The sequence below is a fragment of the Delphinus delphis genome, chromosome 1 (assembly GCF_949987515.2).
Source record: "Delphinus delphis chromosome 1, mDelDel1.2, whole genome shotgun sequence".
Lineage (NCBI taxonomy): Eukaryota > Metazoa > Chordata > Mammalia > Artiodactyla > Delphinidae > Delphinus > Delphinus delphis.
In genome coordinates this window covers 139,938,287-139,963,398 of record NC_082683.1, presented here as the reverse complement: position 1 = coordinate 139,963,398, position 25,112 = coordinate 139,938,287, and positions in this window count along the sequence as shown.

Sequence of the window (25,112 nt, the reverse complement as noted above, 5' to 3'; positions counted from 1 at the left end):
GAAATAATTTGTGTCCATCCACAAGAGAAGGTATAGATTAAGTTGTGATGCATTAAATTCATCGATACAGTAAATTTCAAAAACATATAATTATGAATTTTTTTAAATGTGTAAAGCCATATATTGAATAGGGTATTAATTATGCTAATTTTTATAACAATAGGAAATATTACTTATAAATATAAACACATTTACATACATAGAAAAAATACATATGATTTGCAGTGGATCACAAAAATGACCATAATTTCCCACCCCTCCTAGAAATCCACTCTTTTACAATGTGACTTTACCACTCCTTCCACCAAGAAGTGAAGTCTATTTGCCCACCCCTTGAATCTCATGTCTTTGTGATGCTCATTTTCACCCGCAGAATACACCGAAAGCAATGTTTTGCCAGAGGCCGAACACACTTCCATTCTCCTCTCCCTCTCAGAACCCTGCTAGTGTCCAGTGAACAAGCCTGGGCTAGTCTGCTGAGTGATGAACACCACATGGCCCAGTCAACCCCATGACCCCAGCCTACAATCAGCTAGCCACTAGACAGATGAGTAAGGCTATAGTAAGACAAACCAGAACCCAGTTGACCTGCCAATTGACCATAGACACATGAGCAATCCTAGGTCGGATCAGCCCAGCCTACCTCATATCAGTAAAACTATTCAGCTGACCTGCAGACTCACGAGCAATAATAACGGGTTGTTGTTTTACATCACTAAGTCTTAGGGGTAATTTTTTTACACAGCATTAAATAAGGAATGCATACGCCATCTTCGGTACAATGACCTCTAAGGAGAGAGGGAAAGGAAGAGTATGAAGGGGAGGGAGATACCTTCACCTTTTACACTTACTTTTTTGAGGATTTAGAAGTCCTCAATGGACAGCAGTAACCCAGGGGTCTGTTATATTATTTTCAGAATTAATCTGAATACTTGAAATGTTGCCTAATTGGTTTGAAGAAGTATGCTACCATTCTTTCCTTTCTTGTCATATTCATATGAATATGGTAGAACTAGACATGACTAAAAGATCTGGTTCATCATGTGGTTCTCATGTAGACTGGCTACACAGAAACTTGGAAATATTAGACCTGGACTTATGTAACTGACGTCATGAGCCACAGTAACTCAGACTGACCAAATATTATGGTCACACCTCGTTCTATGGTAGCATATAAACAAGAGCTAAGAGAAAAATATCAAACCCTCAATTAATGAGAATTCAAGAAACAAACTTTCTTTCATGGAAAAACATCTATTTTTAGAAGAAAACAAAAACAAACTATTATCAAAGGTATACTTTGATTTTCAGATTAAGTCCTAGGGTCAGCGCCAAGTCAAGCTAATCTTTGCATGTTCAATATTAAGGTTGGAGAGAAAGATAGAGATAAAATGGGTTTCTAGCTGATCTTCACTTCATCAAAAAATTAATTTAACTGTGCATCCCATCCAGTGATGCTGCTTTTATTGAACATAATTGTTTATTTCCATTTTGCTATAATATAATTCTAAGATTTGAAAAACTCATACTGTAAGAGGACATGGTGGTAGGAATTGTAAAGAAGCTATACAAAACTAGGCCTATCTATACCTGAGTCCCAGTGCAACCAGTTGAAAAAATTCCATTAATTTTTATAAGTTAAGAGATTTCTAAGGAAGCAGTATCCTGGATTTGGATAGAATCCTTTCACCCTAAACCCCACATTCAAATTAAATGAAGGACAAAGTCTGTACCTAAAACTCTGGGTGAAAACATAAGCAAGCAATAACCAATGTCTCTGCCATTTAGAGCCAGGAGTACAAAAGATTCCTTTACGGGGAAATAATGGAAAGAGTGGAACCAACATCATTCCAGGTGGCAGGAGATAAGAAAAGGCATTTGTGGCCAAAAGATAAGGTCAGGAAAGGGGATTCGGAAGAGGCTTGCTTTGAGACAACCAGACAAAACAAAGTACAAAGTGTATGCTCTGAAGTGAGTCAAGTCATATATGAGCCAGGCTGGCAGAATAAATCAAGTCTACACGAAGCTGAAAATGAATCAATTTCATTTGTAAACAGAGCTGCAAGGCTAACTCTTTCATATTTACTTATTTATTAAGCATATTAAATGCCCCCTTTTCTTTCTTCTACTGTCCATAAGTGATTATAATAGAGTTTGTTATACGTTTTTAGGTTTAATTTCTAATAAAGAATGACTATAGAGCTTCAAAAATAGTACAGCTGAAGGTCAATATGGCAGAATGAACCAAATAGCAAAATCACCTATCCCAATATCTGAGAAAACAAAAATCAAAAACATATATCAATAATATTTACAATTTGAATAGTATTTAATATGTGCCAGGCATTATTCTTAGAACTTTATACATAATACCTCATTCAATAGTATAATGCATTTATGAAAAAATACTATTATTATCCCATTTTACAGATGTAGAAACTGAAGCACAGGTTTTAACTAGTAATTGGTAGGCCTCGGATATGGTCCCAAGCAGTCTAAACCCAGAGCTTGTATCTTTAACCACCATACTATTCTGCTCACAGACAAAACAGGCAAACAAGCAATGTGAATAGGATGAAGAAAAAAAAGTCCTTAGTTACCATTCAAGGAAAGAGTCTAAGCTTAATGCCATAAACTTTGAAAAGAGGCATCTAAAAAAATAAGAAATAAATAAAAAGGATTGAGAATATCTATTAATCCTATTCCCACTTATCAGAAACAATATTGAATTAACATTTTGAGTCAAACAAATCCAGAAAATTACTAACACCAACCCCCCCAAAAATAAATTGGAGATCAGTGAAATAAAGGAGCGCATTGGCAATGTCAGGAGGAGTTAATACTCCAGACTTTACCATTTTCCAGGGCTTCATGAAGAATGGAAAAATGAACAAAAGCCTGAGAGAATCTGTCCAAAAATAAAATATACTCCCAACTAGTTCGATTGCTCTTTGTTATAGAATATTTAACGTAATCTCAGATCAAAGTACAGAGCTCAGGTCTTCCAATAAAGACTGCATGTAGCTCCCATCTCAATATGTAGCCTATACTACATACTGAATGGAAGAGAAACAAATCTCAGATAAGGTGGAAAGTGTCCAGAAGAATTTACCTGCATCAGAGCAAGCTGAAGTTCAGTCCACATTAAAAATGAGCGACATAAAAATGAAACACATAGCAATGGCAAACACACACACACACACACAAACACACACACGCACACACACACAGAGGATGAAACAATGAAAAAAGAATATGCAGAGTTAAGAAAACTAATTGAGCACGAAAACCACACCACTGGCGTAGGGGGTCTACAAACTATGATCCCTGGGACACATCCAGCACACCAGTTTTAAAAAAAAATTTTACTGGCACACAGGTACATCCATTCATTTATGTATTATCTGTGGTTGCTTCTGCATTGCAACAGCAAAGTTGAGCAGTTGCAACAAAAACCATATGGCCAAAAAGCCCCAAATGTTTACCAAAGGGCCTGTTACAGAAAAAGTTTGCCAATACCTGCGTGAGAAAATTGATACATTATAAACAAGCTGGCCCTCCTGTCCTGGGCTCTACACCACCTCTGTGCTGCTGTTTTCTGGTTACACCCTGAAATTGAATGTGCACTAGTGTAAATGCTATATGAGCTGATAGGTCACACTTTGAACCACATTATTACATGCCTTGAAAAATGTACACTTCTCACCCTCAACATAAGCCAAGCATCTTTGATAATATACAGTTATAACTGCTAACATTTACTTAGCACCATATGCTAGGTACTATTGTGCTTTTATAAGAATACAGAAAAAATGGCAAAAGTGGTATATAAATAAATAAATTTTAGGCAATATTACCTCAGTCGAAAATACTTCCCTGTTGTATAATAATTCTCCTTTGTAGATCAATCTAAACATGAAACAATGAGGAAGGAGAAAAATCAGGCTCAAAGTTTACAACACTTTATTCTACTTCTATAAACATGTTTTATTGGAAGCATCTTTGTAGTAAACATTTTAGAGATTTATTTACTTTATTAATTTTTGGAAAAAATATCAGGCTGCAACCCTGATTACTGAGGATGTATAATTCTTTCAAAAGGTTACAAAGTACAGTGCAGAATTATACGCTACCACTTTAACCTTGGCTAGGAATACATAGAAAACGCATTTTATTCTTACTGGCCGTTGAATTGCATTTTATAATTTTGAGGAAAATATCCCACTGGATTAGCTTGCTACCAACTCCTCAAACCCCAAATGAAACTTCCACAGTTCCCTTGGGTGTTTCTTATTATTGAGCAGATGTTAAGTTTACTTATTTGAAAATAATTATAAAGTCTTATATAAAAAGTAAGTTTTGGGGCTTCCCTGGTGGCGCAGTGGTTGAGAGTCCGCCTGCCGATGCTGGGGACACGGGTTCGTACCCCGGTCCGGGAAGATTCCACATGCCGCGGAGCGGCTGGGCCCGTGAGCCATGGCCGCTGAGCCTGCGCGTCCGGAGCCTGTGCTCCTCAACGGGAGAGGCCACAACAGTGAGAGGCCCGCGTACCGAAAGTAAGTTTTGTCCAGAAATAAAATTTCTCAAAATGTACATACCTCGGGGCTTCCCTGGTGGCGCGGTGGTTGAGAATTTGCCTGCTAATTCGGGGGACACGGGTCCGAGCCCTGGTCTGGGAGGATCCCACATGCCGCGGAGCAAGTAGGCCCGTGAGCCCCAACTACTGAGCCTGCGCGTCTGGAGCCTGTGCTCCGCAACAAGAAAGGCCGCGATAGTGAGGAGCCCGCGCACCGCGATGAAGAGTGGCCCCCGCTCGCCGCAACTAGAGAAAGCCCTCGCACAGAAACGAAGACCCAACGCAGCCAAAAATAAATAAATAATTTTTAAAAAAATGTACATACCTCATTGTAATATTGTCACATGTTGTATATACTCTAGGACCACTACATTTCAATTTTAATTATATTCAAGCAGCCAAGACATGTCAGGACATACTTAGATATCGTTAGTTCATCAAACATTTTAACATCTGTGCTTCAAATATTTATCCAACCTAAACCATGCTCTGCAGGCACTATGCAAGGTTCTGAAAACACTAATGAATAAGCCCCAGGATTTTTGGAATTTAAAGTCATGATTACAGATGAGCTCTTCCAAGATGGGTATGTAAAACAGGTGTGGGAAAAAAGTTTCTTCTCATCTGCAAACTCTGATCATTTGATTGTTGCCTGAAGCATTTTTGAGAATTCTAAGATAGCATCGGGGATCAGAGAAAACTGCCCAAATCAAATAGCAATGTCTGCTATGGGCATGCATGATTTGGTTCCTATTTATAACCAAATCATAATTTCTTATAGTACTAAAAGGAAAAAGGACTAAGTATGGAATATTGGATATCAATATTTAAGGAACAGGTGAAGAAAGGGGAGGAGCAGCAGAAAACTTTTCAATGGCAACATCATAGAAGCTAAAAAGAAGAGAAGGTCCAGGAGGAAGTAGACAATAGTGTCAAATATCATATTCCTTGAGAAAGGAAATGTGGCAAATTGTAATTCATTGGAGACTTTCCTGCAAGCAGTTTCAGCAGAATGGTGGAGAAGAAACTTAAGCACAGAGACTAAGGAAATAAGGAAGTGGATACAATCTACATTTTTCTAGAAATCTAAGATTCCTCACACTTCACACTGCTCCCTAATATATAATAATGCATATTTGCTTCTGGGATTATTTCTTTGTATATTTATAAACACACTTATAAAAGGAAAACTAGTGAAGTAGTGAAGACCTGGAGCTTCACTGCTTGGGTTCAAATCCCAGCTCTCTGTTGCTCTCTGTATGCATAACTCTGAGCAAGTTACACAACTTCTCTGAGATTCTTTCCTTATCTGCCAAGTGGAGAATGCTAATGTGACTAAACACACATGATCTTAGAACAGTGTCCAGCACCTCATAAACGTCCAGCAACTACTAGCAATTTTAATTTTCATTGTAGAGAATACAGAGGAAAAAGTAAACGGTCATCTCCCCATGGTGTTCACTACTAACTGCTTGGGGTATGTCCTCCTAGGGCATCAAATGTGTGGTTTTAACCAAGAGAGCAGTACTGCAACAGAAATGTGAATGCTACATTAGCAATGACTTGGTTCAACAAAACCTAAGTGTACACTCCACCAATAGTTCTTCTAAGGAAATCTGCTTCAAAACTCTAGTTTCTATATTACTTGCTGGTTTTTCAGTAATGAGGAAGACACAAGATGATATAGTTACTTTAGAATTCATGGATCAAATGTATTCAGAATTCACACACTGTCATTAGGAATTCAATACTCAAGACAAGCATTCTGGGTGAACAGCCAGACTGTGGGGCTGGGTTTCTCTTTAATTTTATATATTACATATGTATATAATATGTTATAAATTAGCCTTCTATATATTCTATTTCTGGTCATTGACAGGAAAGCTGTTGCTTAGCCACCAGTCTTTTCTGCTTGTCTGATGCTTAAAATGGAAAGTTGTGCAAAGCAGAGGCAAATCATTGTGTCCATTAGGAGTGATGAGTTACTTGTTTTAACAACTAAGTTGGCTACCAACTTAGTTTATGGTTCTCTGTGTGGAACAGATAAAATATGAGACAGAAGCTCTATCATGGTATTTACTAATTATTTTTAAGGAACAGATTAATTCACAAGATGTAAATTAGTATATAAAAATGGAATAATTCAAGGATATTAAAAAATTACCTAAGTTTTGAAGTATATGGTTAAATTTTCAGATAGAAAATATTTACATCTTAGAATGAAAAGGGAGAACGCTAAAACCCATATGCTGAATTCTCAAGTTGTAGCCAACAAAAAACTACGTTTGTACCCTGTAAAACTTTGAAACATGATTTTACATAGATTTGCTTTGTCCATTTAGGTTTTAAACAAAGCTTATTCGCTAGGGAAAGAGAGGTTAGGTCCTATGGTGGTAAGAGATTCTGTGGCAGTGAGAGTCCCTTGGATGCTGCTAACAAAAAGTGACCTGGCCAAGTGAAGCTAAAGCGTATTTATTGGAGCAAAGGGTTTGGTGATGCTGATGGTGTGCTCAGAACTGATGTGGTATTGCAGGGCAGGGCTTGGAAACAGGCTGGAAAACTTCCTGTGGTCAGAGCCATTGCTGTTTCCTTGTGTCACTCAAGTTTCAAAAACCCATGGGAAAGCAACTGTCTGGCTGATTCTTCATGTGCCTGCCCCTTGGTTGGGGTGAGCGGAGGGGCCAGGAAGGATCTGGTCTTCTCAACTTCCATGGAGGCACGCATCCGGATTTATAGGATGGTCACTGCTCAGTGAGCTTTTGCACAAGAGGAAATCTGGGTGCTACTCGGAAGAAAGAAATGGGTACTGGAGACGTATATATGGATACACACACACATACACAGTATAAGACTTACAGTAAGTCTCTTGGGTCTTCACGAAACTTGTCTGTGACATAATTGCTTCTTTCTTCTCATGTTCCTTACCACTAAAGTGGATATAGAAATAATCAACTTCATGTATTTACTAGGTAATGTAAAATTTATTGTTTAGTTGGTGATATCTAGATCATTTTAGGAAGGTAATATGTAAGTACAGTTATAATTTATAAAACAGTGGTGTTCGCATATATTTATATGCAATTTACATGGAGTTAATTTTTATAATTTGAAGCTTTATTCATCTTTTTTTTCATCTTTATAAAATCCCTGAACATCAAGGAAGAAATCTATATAATCACAAAGATTAAAAAAAAAAAATTAAAGCAAAGTCATTGAGTCTAACTTTTTATATAGTGTGGAAGCAAGACCACAAGACAATAAGCCTAATCATTCCTTTTACGTAACTGGATTTTTGTTGCTGTTGTTGTTGTTTTAGCGGTACGCGGGCCTCTCACTGTTGGGGCCTCTCCCGTTGCGGAGCACAGGCTCCGGACGCGCAGGCTCAGCGGCCATGGCTCACGGGCCCAGCCGCTCCGCGGGAAATGGGATCCTCCCAGACCGGGGCCCGAACCCATGTTCCCTGCATCGGCAGGCGGACTCCCAACCACTGCGCCACCAGGGAAGCCCTATGTAACTGGACTTTTGACTCAAAGAAAAAGCTCATTAGATGTTGAAAGAGTTTGCACATATTTCTATGGTAACATATCTTGGCTTCGATTTACTTGACTGTCAACATATTCTTTGTCCTTTAACCTAAAAAAGTCTCTGTTACAATTTTAATCTGCCACTGGGACTATTTTATTAGTGGCCAGTGAAAATAAATGGCCAAGCTCCCCAAATCTTCCCTCTGTGTTAGCTCCTGAAACAAAGGTCAAAATAACAGTCTTAAACGAGATAGAAGTTTCTTTCTTTCTCACAGAATAGTCAAGCTTAAGTAGACTGCGGCAGACTTAGCAGTTTCATGCTGCGAGGGACTAGGTTTTTCTATCTAGCTGCTCTGCCACCCTCAACGTGAAGTTTCCAACTAGTGGTCTAATATGACTGCTCCTGCAGCAGCTACTGCCATGTCTGCATTCCAACCAGTGGGAAGTTGAGGAGGGTAGAGGGGAGGGCGTACATCCCTTCAGCTTACTTATCATTGGCCAAAAACTTGTCATATGGCCACACCTAGCTGCAAGAAAAGTGGGAAACATAGCTCTTAGGTGGGTGGCTGAGTTCTATTGTTATAGAAGGGTAGAGTGGAAGTTTTCTGTCATGCCATCTCATTAACAAACTCATTACTGTCTTGTGCTAAAACAGAAAATGTCTATATTGAAAAATAACAATAGCAACCCAAATGTCTATCCAAAGAAACAAACCCTGGAGCAAATTAAATAATACTATAAAATGATGAATAAATTCTTATAATGTACATTATCTACATATAAATCAAACTGTTGTCTTTCAAACTATCAGGTTAATATATATTGTACTAAAAAAGTAATTAACCTACTAGCACCCCAGAGTTCTAATATCCTCAGAAGGTGGGTGATTAAGGGCAACTTTAAGTGTAGTTCTCCCACATTTAGACTCATACCATTGGCATGTTGCTGAAATCCTATACAAGTTTTCCCAATGATCCTCAGAAAAATATATGGTCTTATATCAAAACCCTTAAAAATATACATTCCCTTTGACTCAGGAATTTTACTTTTGGGAGTTTGTTCTAAAGAGAACAATGAGGATGCAGAAAAAGACTCATCTATAAGGATACTTGTTGCAAATTTTTTTGTTGTAGAGAAAGATTAGAAATAACCTAAAAGTCCCAAAAAAGGGAAGCGTGTACATAAATTGTTATATCCATACAAGAGAACAGCGTACTGCCTTCAAAAATGATAGATGCAGAAATTTATTTCTTGACATGGAAAGTTGCTTACAATATATTGTTAAATGAAATATGAAGATTAGAAAACAGTATGTACAGTGTTATCCAAAGTTTATAAATTAAAACTAAAATATTCTTTAAGAAGGCACACCAAAATATGAAAAGTGGTTAGGTGTTTCTGGGTGGTGGTATTAGAGGTCATTGTTATTTTATTCTTTTTGCTTCTCTGTAGTTTTGAAATTAGAAAAAAAAAACACATATCATTTGTATAATCACAGGTTTTTGTTTGTTTTGTTTTGTTTTTTTAACATAGGAAGAAATTAAAAGCTGTGCTCTCTTAACTCCCAGCCAGATTCAGAATGGCGCTGGAAGGGGCTTCCTTGGTGGCACAGTGGTTAAGAACCCGCCTGCCAATGCAGGGGACATGGGTTCGAGCCCTGGGCCGGGAAGTTCCCACATACCGTGGAGCAACTAAGACCGTGAGCCACAACTACTGAAGCCCGCGTGCCACAACTACTCAAGCCTGCACACCTAGAGCCCGTGCTCCGCAACAAGAGAAGCCACCGCAATGAGAAGCCCGCGCACCGCAATGAACCCCCACTTGCCACAACTAGAGAAAGCCCGTGCGCAGCAATGAAGACCCAACACAACCAAAAATATAAATTATTTAAAAAAAGAAAAAAGAAAGAAAGGCACGGGAAGACAGAGATTCTCCTAGCCTGACTTCTAAGGAGGCTCTTACTCTGGAAACAGTCCTTCCCCAAAGCCTCTTTGAAAGTTTCATCACCCCAGCAGCAGTCACATCTCCCACACACAGGGCCAGATTTTAGATGACCTTAAAGACTAACAGCATGGGTTTTATTCTGTAAGTAATGGGAGAGGCTGTAAGTTTTTAAGCAATGATAAAGGATAAGGATGTATTTCTTCCTTCAATCCATCTCAAGATTTTCTATATTAAAAGATGCTTGGAAAACCATTGTGGAATGAATACAAGAATGACCAGATGGATAAGATAATAAAGAGAAGAGAAACTTTTGTGATGCCCTAGAATGCAGATCTGTGGAAGTAAATTGACAGGATATGGCGAAAGATTGGGTGGAAGAGAGGTGGTGTCCAAGATAACCCTGGATTTTGGGCTCAGGGACGAGGAATGAATGACCAAGAGAAATTGGAAGTTGGAAGGATTAGCTTTTAGTTTTGAAAAGTAATGTTACTGTTTAGATGTTGGTTGTCCATGAATAAGGAGACATCTAACATGTAGGTGGAAACAAGAGTTTGGAAATCCAGAAACAGGACAGATATATTTATAGAGAATTAAGAATTATGGGGCTTCTCTGGTGGCGCAGTGGTTGAGAGTCCGCCTGCCGATGCAGGGGACACGGGTTCGTGCCCCGGTCCAGGAGGATCCTACATGCCGCGGAGCGGCTGGGCCCGTGAGTCATGGCCACTGAGCCTGTGTGTCCGGAGCCTGTGCTCCGCAACAGGAGAGGCCGTAACAGTGAGAGGCCCGCCTACCGAAAAAAACAAACAAAAAGAAGGATTATGCCGTAGCCTGGTTGAAATTTGGGGGCGGATGCTTAGGAAGAAGGATTAAGAGGATTAAAGTGACCTGCATTTAGGAGGAAGGAGCACAAAAGGGAGGTGGGGAAGCAAAGGGAGAGATTGGCTGTGAGGAGGAAACTTCTGCTCCTCCCTCATATGCTGGAGATGGCTCCCCTCAGGTGATTCCATAGCATCTTATACAGACTCTATTGCCAAACTCTTCCATAGTGAATTTAAAATAAAGTACTAATGGGAAAAATTTCAAACATATCCAAAAAACTGAAAATAATATAAAGAGTACAATGTACCCATCACCCACTGTATCAGTCAGTGTTCAAAAAGTTAAGTGGAACTACTAGGACATGTGTGAATATGTGTGTGTGTGTCTAAATATACATATATGTGTGTATGCTTGTACGTATACAATTGTGCCTTTGTGGAACTTGGTTTAACAGTCGCTGTAAGGCTGTTGCCCTTGAATCGATTGATGGAATTTGAAGTGCACAGGGCAGGCAGTCAGGAGGGGAAGATGAGTATAAAGTGGGAGACAGGAAGAACATGCTGGAGTTGGCAACTTCGAGGACAGACTGAAACTCATCTTGCCTTAGACCCTGGTTTGTGGCTGTCTTACACAAGTCAGGCCCTTCATCACAGAGCTAGGCACACGTACCTTGCTGTGGAGTTGGAGAGGCTGAAGCAAGTTCCAGAAGTAGGTGGAGCAGTTTCAGGTCTGTCTCATGCCAATCTGGTGAACCAACAGATAAAGACAATATGCATGGTTATAAAAATGGCTGCAGGGCTTCCCTGGTGGCGCAGTGGTTGAGAGTCCGCCTGCCGATGCGGGGGACACGGGTTCGTGCCCCGGTCTGGGAAGATCCCACATGCCGCGGAGCGGCTGGGCCCGTGAGCCATGACCGCTGAGCCTGTGCGTCGGGAGCCCGTGCTCCGCAACGGGAGATGCCACAGCGGTGAGAGGCCCGCGTACCGCTAAAAAAAAAAAAAAAAATGGCTGCAGCTTTACTTCCAGTCCCCAAATTCCAAACAAGAAGGTCTCTTATGGCCCACCCTAACCGGAAATATAGAGGGAATAGAATTCTGGGAAATGTAGCTCAGCCTAGCCAAGTCATCACACTGCAAAGCAATCATTCCTAATTTCAACCATTTCTATCCCGTGGCAAGCCTTGTTTCATCTATTCCTCCACCCACTTCCTGTCCCCCGCTTTTTTTTTTTTTTGGAAAAATATCCTAAGCAGCATATCATTTTATCTTCTAACCATGTTGTACTTTAAAAGTGGAGGAGATTTTTGTGTCATTCTGTGAGCTTCTTGAGAAAAGAATCCTTACCTTATTTAACTTGCACCTCATATATATAGGTATCTTACAAATCCTTGTTGACCTAATGCTGTATGATTTTTATGCAAATGAGTAGAAGACTAGAAACAGCTGACATTGTACGGCACTCTTTGTCCCGGGGAACTGGGTTCAAGAGTTGCCACCTCCCTAAAGTCATTTTCGAGTCCTTTCTCTCTCTTGCTTCTAGGTAGAAATACCCACTCCTTCTTTGTGCCCCACTGGCGTATTGTGTGTATACTTCTACCACTGTACCCATACATTTTATTTTTAATTTATTTACATGTCTTTCCCCTTCCATTAGCTATTTTTAATGAGAGAAGTGAGCGATTTGACCTTTCTGGGCTTTACCTTTTTGAACTATCAAAAGTAAAACTAAGAAGATTGGACTCCCACACCAAGATTCCTGAGAAAATTTCTCCTGAAGAGAAAGAGTTGGATTCTTCTGTTTTTCTTTTTCTACTGCCTTGGGTTCATAACAATGAGTTATATATAATTTTCCATTATACCCAGTGTCTTCAAGGACAGTGCATGGTCTAATATACACAGGGGGTTAGAAATTCTCATCAGGACAATGGAGGTGCCACTTTTCTTACAAGAGTTACTAAAGGATTATGAGTCATACCCTTCACGTAGGTTATTAGTCGGGACTCTTGACTACAGGAGACAGAATCTGACTTGAAGCAGAGTAGGCAAAAATGGCAACCATATAAGCTCATATAATGAAACTGCCAGAAAGGCAGGAACCACAGAGTGTGGAAGTCTCCTACTTGGGACAAATGTTCAGAGGGTGTTTGGGGAGCTGCAAAGAATCTGGCTGTGGACTGTAGGCATGATTTAAAGTCATATTTTGGAGGCCCTTGAATGCCAGGCTAAAATAAAACCTATACTTTCTCTTGCTGAAACCAACGGGAGCATCAAATGAGTCCATAGAAGAAACATTTTGATCTCTAGAAATGTCTAACTGCAGAGCTCTAATACAGAGAAGAAAGCACGGCAGAATCTACAGGAGAAAAAAGTGTCAGTTGCACTGTTTCTGTCAACATGCACAAAAGACATATAAAAAGTTGATAAAGGGGCTTCCCTGGTGGCGCAGTGGTTGAGAGTCCGCCTGCCGATTGAGGGGATACGGGTTCGTGCCCGGGTCCGGGAGGATCCCACATGCCGCGGAGCGGCTGGTCCCGTGAGCCATGGCCGCTGAGCCTGCGCGTCCGGAGCCTGTGCTCCGCAACGGGAGAGGCCACAACAGTGAGAGGCCCGCGTACAGAAAAAAAAAAAAAGTTGATAAAAACATTGAGGTGGGAAAAGTGACATGAATGTAATTTTTAAAGCATTGGATAACGTAAGTTAGTGGTTCTTAAAATGTGAGCTTGGCACCAGCAGCACCAGCATCACCTGGGCATTTGCTAATAGTTCAAAATCTTGGATCCCACTCCAGACTTACTGAATCAGAAACTCTGGGAGTGGGCGCCAGCACTCTGTGGTTTAACAAACCTCCCAGGTGATTCTGATAAATGATTGAGCACTACCACGTGGTAGGCCAAAAATATCACCCAAAGATATTCTTGTTCTAATCCCTGGAACCCAGAAGAGCAGGAGAAACATGACCACGAGGCAGAGATTCAAGTGATGCAGCCTTGAGCCAGGGAGTGCTGACAACTACACAGAAGCTGGAAGAGGCAAGGAATGGATTCTCCCTCAGAACCGGTGGAAGGAGTGCAGGGTGGCCTGGCTGATACCTTGATTTCAGCCCAATGAAACTGATTTCAAACATCTGTTCCCTGCAACTGTTGTTTTAAGTCGTCAAGTTTGTGGTAATTTGTTAGAGCTGCCACAGGAAACTAATATACACTGAAATAAAGAAGAATTATAGGCTAAAGTACCAAAAAATTCATTAGATTCTTATAATAAAAAAAATGCCTGCTATTATTTAACAACTCTAAAAATAGTCTTTTGTGCTAAGTAAAATTTGCCACATCTAAAAGCATTTTCCTAACATAGTTTACCATTGAGTGTAATCATTTTCATAATATTAGCATCAAAGGTGGCTTTTATATACCTTGATTTTCCTATGATAGCTAATCCTGCAGGAAATGAAACAAATTATCTTGGGTAGAAGAGAAAAAATGAGAGATATTTTGCTTATAGCTAAGATTTGCATAGGTTAGAGAGCTGTCATACATCTTCCTTTATGGATAAGAAAATGTTCTTGGAAAATAATAGTGGCGTTTATTTATAGGAAAATGCTTCATAATAAATATGAGAAGACTTTTAATCGATAATCTATGCTACTTGCTAAAATATTCAAGCTCTTTTTAAGATACCTGGGACATCTTAATAGTCATAATAATTTATTTGTCTTGTGCACAGTGCTTCTCAGATCACTTTCATATGTATATATTCCCATTTAATCCTTACAACTGCTATGTGAGCTGAGCAGGGTAGGTGTTTTTATTTTTCTTATTTTAAAGATTTAAAAAATGATGCTTAGAAAAGTTAAATGACTGGCCCAAGGTTACAAAAAAGGTAGATATTGGATTTGAGATTAGAAACTACCCAAATCTGCTGTACGACGTCATTTCCAGGGATCCAAGTTTTCTTAGCTGCCCTCAAGAAGGTGTATTAGTGTGTGTGGTTAATTATGCTATGGATAATTGCACTGGGGTTCAGAGGTCCTGTGATCTGTTTCATTCAACCCAGTAGGCAGTTGCTGAGCATCTATCGCATGTCTTGAACTGTGCTAGTCAATGTGGGGAACACAAAGAAAGGGCCAGACACAGTCCTTGCACTCAAGAGAATTTACGTCTCTATTAGGGAGGAAATGTCTACGTAAATGCAATGAGTAACGAGAAGAAAAGAATAAGATCAAATGCCACAATCTGGGTGACTTCATACAAAAAAAACTTGGAAGAATAGATCTGGTTCAGAGCATTCTAGGTGGCAAAGGGTGTGTGTGGTGGTGTGCCGTGCAGAGAGAATGAATCAGAGAGTAGAGGCTGAAGCAGCCTGTGAAACCCACGGGGAGAAAGGGATCACCTGAGCTACCAGAAGCACCATGGATGTGTCCTGAGGAATAGAAGCTGGGCTTCTTGGTGCCACCTGGTTTCAGACAGTTAAACAGCAGTGAGAATCTTTAATATTTCTTGTGAACACTGTACCCTAGAAAAGTAAGGGAGAAGCAGTACTCATATGTTAAAAACAAAAAACAAAAAACCCACAACTTGAAAATCCTCCCATTCTCTCCAATTTTTCTGTTCCAGTCCTATGGACACAGCTCCTGAGAACTTACAGCTCTGTCTGTGCAAGTGTTTTCTGACAGTCATAGGTGTGTGTGTGTGTGTGTGTGTGCACACGTGTGCTCATCTATGAGTGTAGGTGTGTGTAAATGTACTATATGAACACCTGGCATAAAGTTCCTCTTAGGAAAAGGGGTGTGTTTGTTTAGGAAAATATTTTGAGAGTATAAGGTGAGGATACTGTTTGCAAGGAAACAGGGAAATCAAAGCAACATTTACATGATAAAGTGGCAGGAATTTGGGAGAGGGGCTTAGCTGGAGAAATAGGGGAGGGCAGAGCCAGAGGAGGCCAGTGCTTGAGGAAAGGACAATGGGTAAGAAATTTCTGGGGCCACAGGATGGAGGAAGGGCTTTTAAGAACAGGGATATTTAATTTTTCCTTTTTTTTTTGTAAATAAGTTCATTTGTTTTATTATTTATTTATTTATTATTTTATTTTATTGTTTTGGTCACGCCACACGGCATGTGGAATCTTAGTTCCTGGACCAGAGATCAAACCTGTGCCCCCTGCAGTGGAAGTGTGAAGTATTAACCACTGGACCACTGGGGAAGTCCCTGTAACATTTTTTTAGCTTCCACATATAAGTGATATCATATGATATTTGTCTTTCTCTGTCTGACTTACTTCACTTAGTATGATCATCTCCGAGTCCATCCACATTGCTGCAAATGTCATTATTTCACCCTTTTTAATGGCTGAGTAACATTCTATTGTATATATGTACCACATCTTCTTATATTTGGTGCTTCCAGGTAAATTTTCTCCATTGCCTTGACTCTTCCATAAAAGTAGTTAACACCCAGAGTCTTGAGTCAGGGGTGTTTGGGGAAGTACATAAAATGAGTGCAGAGAGCAGGGCTATGTCCAACAAGGGGCAACAGCAAGGGTAGCTTTCATGCACTGGCAAGATGATCCCAGACCAAACTAAGAGCCGCAGGTGACAAAGAAAAATCTAGGTACATTGTCTTCCTTCCCCCCCAATCCCTGGAGAAAAAGCGAAGGATATTGAGTTTTCCGTTTCATGTAGCCTGGGGGTCTAGCCAATTTCATTTGAATAATCTAGGACACGGTAACCCCTGCATGTATCTGGGTTACACCAGCTTGTGGTCAGTCACTTACAGTGACGTTTTAGTCTCGGCTTCGCTGGGCTCCTCTGTCACCACAGAAAGGCCTTTCTGTTTGCTGAAAATCGCCAGCTCCTGGAGGGAGGAGGTGGTAGAGTTAGATTGGCTGAGGGTAGAGTCTCCAGAGAGTGACTCAGGTTTGGCTTCTCCTGGCTCCAGAGCTTATTTTCTGTTTACCAGGGGATTAATCATGGTTTCCAAATTGGTCTGCCAAGACGCCAGCAGGACTGATTTAAAAAAAAAAAAAAAGCAGAGGTGCTGGGTTTGGGATTTTTCCATGCCCTGGTCAGTGATTTTCAGCAGGAAAAGGAAGGGATATGATTCCTTGTTTATAGCCTCACAATAAATTATGGCGCTCCCTGTAACTAATCTGATTCTGAACACTTGTCCTTGTATAAACACACCAGATTTATAGCAGCTGGGGTGAGATGCCTCAATTCTTTCTTTTCTGGTCAGCAGAAGAGTGAATTCAGTGTTTGATTAACCAGATTTGGTGGGCATTTGATTTAATTCAATCTAACAACTATTTAATGTGTAACCGACATGCGCTAGGCTACAGAAACCTAAATGTGATATTTACAAGGAAATCAGGAAGGGTTTGGAAATATGTAGTAAACAAACAAATAGATAAATATTTTTAGTCCTTAAAACAGAGGTTTGAGCCTTTTTACTGGACTCATTACAACACTGTTAGGATATACATTACCCAATATATTCATATACAAGCAATGAATCAACACACTATCTTCCTGAGCCTGACAGTGATACCATGGAGAAGTCTTTTTAGAAGCTGAAGCAGTAATGGTTTTGCTGTCATTTGTTGGGTTGTTTACCATAGGAGATGGTTTGATTATTTTGCATTGTAAATATTGATACTTCCACAGATCCCCAGACAGCTCATATTTCCTCAGGGAGGGCAAAGAAGCTCTTGAAAACATCACAGATCATTTTAAAATGGAGAACTTGTTTTTCAATTAGGTGGAATTACTTTAAGTAATTTGTGATACTTTAGAGTTTAATATACGGGTATTTACCCTTATATTGATAAGAATAGTCTCTAGCTTGGGAAAGTTGTATTAATCGCACAAAAAGATTTATTTTGTGAAGCAGATTGGTAAAAAAGAAACATGTGACAGGTCTGTTATGGTATTTTTTGCTCTATCCATCTTTCTTTTAAAGTATCGATAGTAGAACAATTAGAATAGAGAAACAGCTTACCATATTATAACATAGTTGTCTTTAGGTCCTGGTTAATTTTCATCCCTTCAACTGTTTGCTCTACATAAATCTGCATTTACAACACATAGGAACTAGCATTATTATGATATATTTTGTGATTAGAAGATAGATACATGATAGATACATACATACATACATACATAGGCAGGCAGAGAGATGGACAGACAACAATGAAACATTCTTCCCAACTTAGTCTCCAAACCCAGTGGTGCCTGAAATCCCACTTACTCCAGATAGTGTTAGGCATAGTCTGCTTCAGCAGTGTTTTGTTCCTGTGCTTCAGAGAGTGATGATGCTACCTCGAGGAACATCAATGATCAGGAAGTATGGCATGTTCAAGGGGCATGTTTTCAACTTTTCTGACACTTTTTTTTTTCTGTGGCATTAATCTGGCACTTAAAATTATTGGGAAGGAATGGCAGTACCCCAAAGTCCATTCAGTGTTCCCCACTGATGACACAGAGAAGAAAGAGCAACAATGATGACTATTCGAATAATCATTCTCAGATTCTCTTCTGGATCTGGCTTAGGCTTGGAGAGATCAAACACACAAAACAAGTGAGTACAAAATGGGCACTCAAACTTGAACTTCTGAATCTGGGGTTGAGAGTTAAGAGTCCAGGTTCTAACTACTCTGTGGACTTCCTGAACCGTGGGCCTCCATGATACCTAAGTAAAGTGAAGGTGGGATTACATCAAAGTTAGGAGGCTTCTATGATGCATTCCTTAGAAGCTGTAAACTGAGGTGTTTTAATCAGGTGGTTTGGAAAAAAAGCTTCTAGAGTTGCCTGCTATAGGGGCAGTGTCCTTGGGGGCAATAGTGCAACAAGATTATTCACCTAAGGCAAAACCTTCTAAAAGGTCATTTTGAAATTTACAGTTGGAAAAAGTTTTAGAGGTCATCTGATTTACCTCCTTACCTGCTATATAAATTCCTCTACAGCATCTCTTAAGTTTTATTATCCACTTTCTGCCTACACACCTGCAATGACATGGAATGCACTTAAATACACATTTACGTAGTAACCTTTCTAGGACTTTTTACATAGCCCCGCACTTATCTATAATCTTCTAGGAACATTCCCTTCAACATGGTAGCCAAGTAACCGTTTATTTCTAGCTATAATTATTTGAGATTCCTCTATTTTTATACAAAAGTGCTCTGTTGAGTACTATAGAGAGAGTATAGGATTGAGTGATACAGACTAGAATCCTGGGTTAGCTTTTTTTGTTTTTTTTTTTTGCGGTATGCGGACCTCTCACTGTTGTGGCCTCTCCCGCTGCGGAGCACAGGCTCCGGACGCACAGGCTCAGCGGCCATGGCTCACAGGCCCAGCCGCTCCATGGCATGTGGGATCTTCCCAGACCGGGGCACGAACCTGTGGTCCCCTGCATCGGCAGGCAGACTCTCAACCACTGCACCACCAAGGAAGCCCCTGGGTTAGCCTTAAGGATATTTCAGTCTAATGGAGGAATGTAAACACAACACACACACACACACACACACACACACACACACACACACACTGCCTGGGAGGAATAATCAGGGAACTTTCAGCAAAGAGATTGTTTGTGAGCTTGGCCTTAAGTTGTGAGTAGAATTTGGAAAGACTTTTCCAGAATGGCCTAGAATTTAAGCAAAGTTCTACCACATGGGAAAATAATTCAATAAGATTCAGGTCTCTTGCTTAAGGACCCTACTTCCCAGAAGGCAACAGTGGGGAACTTTCCATTAAAGGACTTGCTTTGGGAATTTAGATTATTGTACTCTTTGATTTTTCAAAGATGATGTTAGTAGTTCTCTGTTTCAACAGAACATTCCTTCTAAACCATATTTCCTGTCCCTGGAGTAATCTTATACTGAACAGAAGAAAGGAAGTAAATAGAGTTCCAGAAAGCAATCTTAAACCATACCCACTTTGAAAAAAATATCCAAAGGAAATATTGTTAAAGGTACTTTTATTCAGAACATTTTAAAAAGGAATGAGCAAAAAGGCAAGCAACCCAGATTTTGTCATATAGAACACAAATGCTCTCTAAGAGGGAAAACCTTGGCATACGGGAACAGCAGAGGTCTGAGGTCTGAGATTTTTTGATTTGCATTTCCTGGTTGTGCCATACGCGTCACTCCCTGCCTGAATGTAAGCTCTCTTGTTCCTCTCCCCCTACCCTGGGCTCGACCAGACCCAGATCTGCTCTGTCTCTCCAGGTTTGCTTACCACGCACAGAGGAGGCATATAGTCCAGTGGCTAAACCACAGGATAGAATGCAGCCTCTTCCACCACTGACTCACAAGATGACAGGGCCAGCTCACTTCCCCTTCTGATGTTTCTGTTCCTTTGTGTACAGTGGAGCCCTGGCAATCCTCAGCACCTTTCTTCATTCCACAGAAATAAACAAGTATATTTGCGAGTGTGCTTTGAGACAGGGATCAAAAGAGATTAGTTCTTGTTCCCTGCAGGCAAAGCACAGAATCACTTTCCCTCCTATTACTGTTGCACCAACAATACCCATGGGATATTTCATCAGGGATAAATAGCGGCTTTTTTCAACGTTGGCTTGTTTATTACAGGGTAAGAACAAAATCTTGGGCTAACCAAGTTACATCACCACGTTGACTCACTTCCTTACCTTCCTCCTAGCTGCTAGAGCACCAGGGTCAGTTGCTTATTTTACCTTCCCTTGGTGTTTCATCCTTGCATTTAGTGCACAGGATGGATTCTTATTCTTCTGCAGATACAGAGGTGCATTGCTTTATGCTACAGGCTGTCTATAGGATGAGTTTTGTGGATATCAAATATTTGTAAACAAATCAAAATTCTCCCCCAACTGAAATCATTATCTCAGAAGAGTTTTTTGTTTTGAGTTGATTTCTCAGCGTGATAAAGTGGAAAGAGCATCAACATAAGAAATAGAAGATTAAGCTTCCTATTCTGGCTACGCCCCTGATTTGCCATGTGACTTTGGGCAAATGCCACTCTGAAGTCCCACTAGTCTATGCCCTGGCCATGTGGGGCCTCAATTTTGTCATCTCTAATATTTTGGATTCAGATTAGATGATGTTTATGGTCCAATTATGGAATTCTTTAAACAATCCCAGTAATCCATGATACCATTACTTTAAATACCTTATTTTTAGCCTTTCCTTAAGGAATTTGTAGTAATAATTATCAACTCTTGAGGATTAATGTGAAAGATGAAGATATGAAGGTTAAACAGCAGTAATACATTTTATAAGCAGGTTTCCAATTTATAATTATAACTGGTCTTTTCTAGCAAAGTATTTGACTATATATTTTCAGCAGTTTGATAAATATTCTACACATTCTGGACCTACCCTGCCTAGCTTTCGAGTCCTGAGACACACTTCTTAGTGAGTTTTACACCTGTGGCTTTAGATATCATCTGTTGTTTTTTTTTTTAATTTTCAGATTTTTAAAAAAATTTTATTTATTTTTTGTCTGCGTTGGGTCTTCGTTGCTGCGCACAGGCTTTCTCTAGTTGCAGTGAGCGGGGGCTACTCTTCGTTGCGGTGCGTGGGCTTCTCATTGCGGTGGCTTCTCTTGTTGCGGAGCACAGGCTCCAGGCACTCAGGCTTCAGTAGTTGCAGCACACGGGCTCAGTAGCTGCGGCACGCAGGCCCTAGAGTGCGCAGGCTTCAGTAGTTGTGGCACACGGGCTTAGTTGCTCCGTGGCATGTGGGATCTTCCCGGGCCAGGGTTCGAACCCGTGTTCCCTGCATTGGCAGGTGGATTCTTAACCACTGTGCCACCAGGGAAGTCCTGATACCACCTACTGTTGACTTCAATGAATTTATATATTTATCCCAGACTTCTCTCCTAAACCCCAGACTCATATTCTGCAGTCTGTGACATCTCCATTTGGATTTCTAGTAGATGTCTCAAACTCAGCAGGTCCAACATGGAATGCCTGATCTCCACTGCCTTCCAAACTGCTTCCCCCATTGTTCTCCCCATCTCCGTGCAGCGCAACTCAGACCTTCCACTTGCTCACGCCAGAAGCTTGGTTGTCATCCTCACTGCCTCTCTTGCTCTCACCATCCACTTAATGCCACCTAATTGGTCTCCCTGCTTTCTGTCCTCATTCTTTAATGACTCATTTCCCAAACAACAGCCAGAGTGATCCCTTTAAAAATGAAGTCAGGGCTTCCCTGGTGGCGCAGTGGTTGACAGTCCGCCTGCCGGTGCAAGGGACACAGGTTCGTGCCCCGGTCCGGGAAGATCCCATATGCCGCGGAGCGGCTGGGCCCGTGAGCCATGGCCGCTGAGCCTGCGCGTCCGGAGCCTGTGCTCCGCAACGGGAAAGGCCACAACGGTGAGCGGCCCGCGTACCGCAAAAAAAAAAAAAAAAATGAAGTCAGAAATTATGTCTGACCAAACCTCCGTAATTGGTCTGAGTTAGTAATTGATTCCTGATCACTCAGAGCGCAAGCCAAAACTCAGGGCCCTTGTAACCTTGTCATTTTTATCTCTGCTCCTCTCCCTTTTGCTCACTCTGCCCTTGCCACATTGATCTTGCTCTCCTGGGTCTTGCCAAACATGCTCATTCCTGAGGCCTTTGCATTTGCTATTCCCTGTCCTACAATGTTCTTGCGGTAGATATCCACATGACTCATTCCCTGCCTCCTTCTGGTTTTTGTTCATATGTCATATTCCTACTGCGTTCTTCCCTGAACAGCTTCCTGCCCTCCTATGCCCCGCCCCTGGTATTCCCTATCATCTTTCTCTTCTTTTTCTCTATAACTTTTATCATCTAATACAGGGTTTCTTGACTTTGGCATGATTGACATTTGGGGATATTTCTTTGTTTGGAGGGATTGCCCTGGGCAGTGCAGGATGTTGCTACCTTCTACACTCTAAATACTAAAAACCCACCTCCTCCTCCCCAGTGTGACAACCAAAAATAGCTCCAGACACTGCCAAATGTCCCCTGAGGGCCAAAGTCATCCCCTAGTACCATGATCTAATATGTGTTTTACCTATTTATTTGTTTATTGTTCCTCTCTTCCCCACCACCAGAATACAACCTCCAGGAGAACAGGAATTTTTTGTCTCTATCATTCACTGCTGTAGTGCGAGCACCCAGAACAGAGCCTGGTGCATAGTAAGTGCTCAAGAAATATTTAATGAGTGAATAAATGAAATGGACTCCTACCTTTGTTCCTCTGAGCTCATTACGCTCTAGTCACACAGGCCTTTCTTCTGCCTCTTGTACATCCTGAGCTCATTCTCACCTTTCTGCCTCTTTCTTTTAGCCCCCGCTCCTGTAAAGTTCTAACCACAGGTCATCACATGGCAGATCCCAGCTTTTCACTCAGGTCACTACTTAAATGTCACTTGTTCGAAGAGGGCTTCCTCCCTGATCACACTATCCAATACGGCCCTCCCTGCCTGCCAGAGTTACTCTCTATCGTTTACTCTGATTTCGTTTCTTCATTACATCCATCTCTGACATGAGCTTATTTGTTTCCATGGCGAGTTTCTGTCTTGCCCTCTTAAACGAATGTTCTCTGAGCGCTTGACATTATATGTTTATTTATCATGGCAACCCCACAGTCTAGAACAGTTCCAGGCCCAAGTTTGTGTACTGATTGAACAAATAAGCCTACCTCCTAGTCGATTTCAGAGTGGCAGAGATTTCAATGGTTAGGAATTAAAGGTTGTGTCTGTCAAGGTTCGGTTGCAAAGAAGAGAGTCCACTTTAGCTAGTTCAAGCTGAAAGGGCTTAATTACAGCATTAATTGTGTGGCTCACAGAATCATTGAGAAGGCTGAAGAAACAGCCTCCACACTGAGCTCTCATGGACCACTTTGAAAGCCACACATTGACTGTCCCACCAAGGGAGAGAATGCTCTTCAATCAGGAAACCTCTAGCTGAACCCGAAGCTGAGGTTCCAGCTGCTGGCTCTGAGACCAGACCACCGCCGTCAGGATCAGGAAGCTAGCATGAGAAGGAGGTCAGCACTCTTCAGGAGCTGTCAAGACCAGAAAACCACCCCCAGGAAAACCAGATACCACCATGCCAGTGTTGGCCGGCAAACAAGAGCAAAACAGCGAAGCTTGCCCTCCAGCGAGCTTGATCTTCCAGCTCTCGTGGCAGTACTTCTGATTAATGGAACAAATTCAAATGAAAACAGTGGGGGCTTCCCTGGTGGCGCAGTGGTTGAGAGTCCACCTGCCGATACAGGGGACACGGGTTTGTGCCCCGGTCCGGGAAGATCCCACATGCCGCGGAGCGGCTGGGCCCCGTGAGCCATGGCCGCTGAGCCTGCGCGTCCAGAGCCTGTGCTCCGCAACGGGAGAGGCCACAACAGTTGGAGGCCCGCGTACCGCCAAAAAAAAAAAAAAAAAAAAAAACATGGCTTCTGGGAAGTCTGGGAAGATGTGGCTTTTAGCTTTCCAGTCTCTGCAGCACAGGCAGGCATATTGGAAGGAGATTAGAATGAATGTGGAGGGCCAGTTTACCATATGCAAGTGTGGTGGTAAGACAGGATGGAGAGATAAGAGATTTAAAAAAAAACCAAATGAATCTTCAACTTCATATCTGCAAGGCAAAAGGTTTGCCCCAAATACAAGTCAAGTAGTCAAGAGTCTCTTATACACAGTACTGATGGGTAGCATTCATACAATTTCAGGAAATGATTACGTTTTCTCAGAGATGCAACAGCATATGATGAATAGTTGTCACCATTCCTAAAGATCAGTCCCAGCAAACTAAGCTCAATACAGCCATGATCTGAGCTCTCCTGCAGAGTGGAACTGTTTATACCCTATAGCCCTACAAGAAAAGTGTAAGATCCGTCAGCCTGAGCACCGTTTTTCATAGCTGGCCATGTACATTTATTTCCAACTTAGGGCAGTGTTCAAACTCAAGTCTTTGGTAATCTCAGATTTGTACTGGTAAGAAAGAAATTCATTACTAGATTTCATTTTTATTATTTGAAATCTATGGAAGGTTATTTATTTGAATGAATCTATTTTCATAAAATATACTGTCTACACTTACATCAGGTCACATAATGCAGTGTGTATATGTATTTTACTTAATTCATTTTTTGCAAGGATAAAATTCAGTCTTTTTATTCTTAACCTTATATTTGCATGCTTTTCAATATTTAAAAAGTTCATTGCAATTATAGATGCTGTTGGTTTATCTGTTTTACACACTTAAAATCTAACTTTAAATAGAATCAATATGAAATAATCGGGGAGCCCCTGCT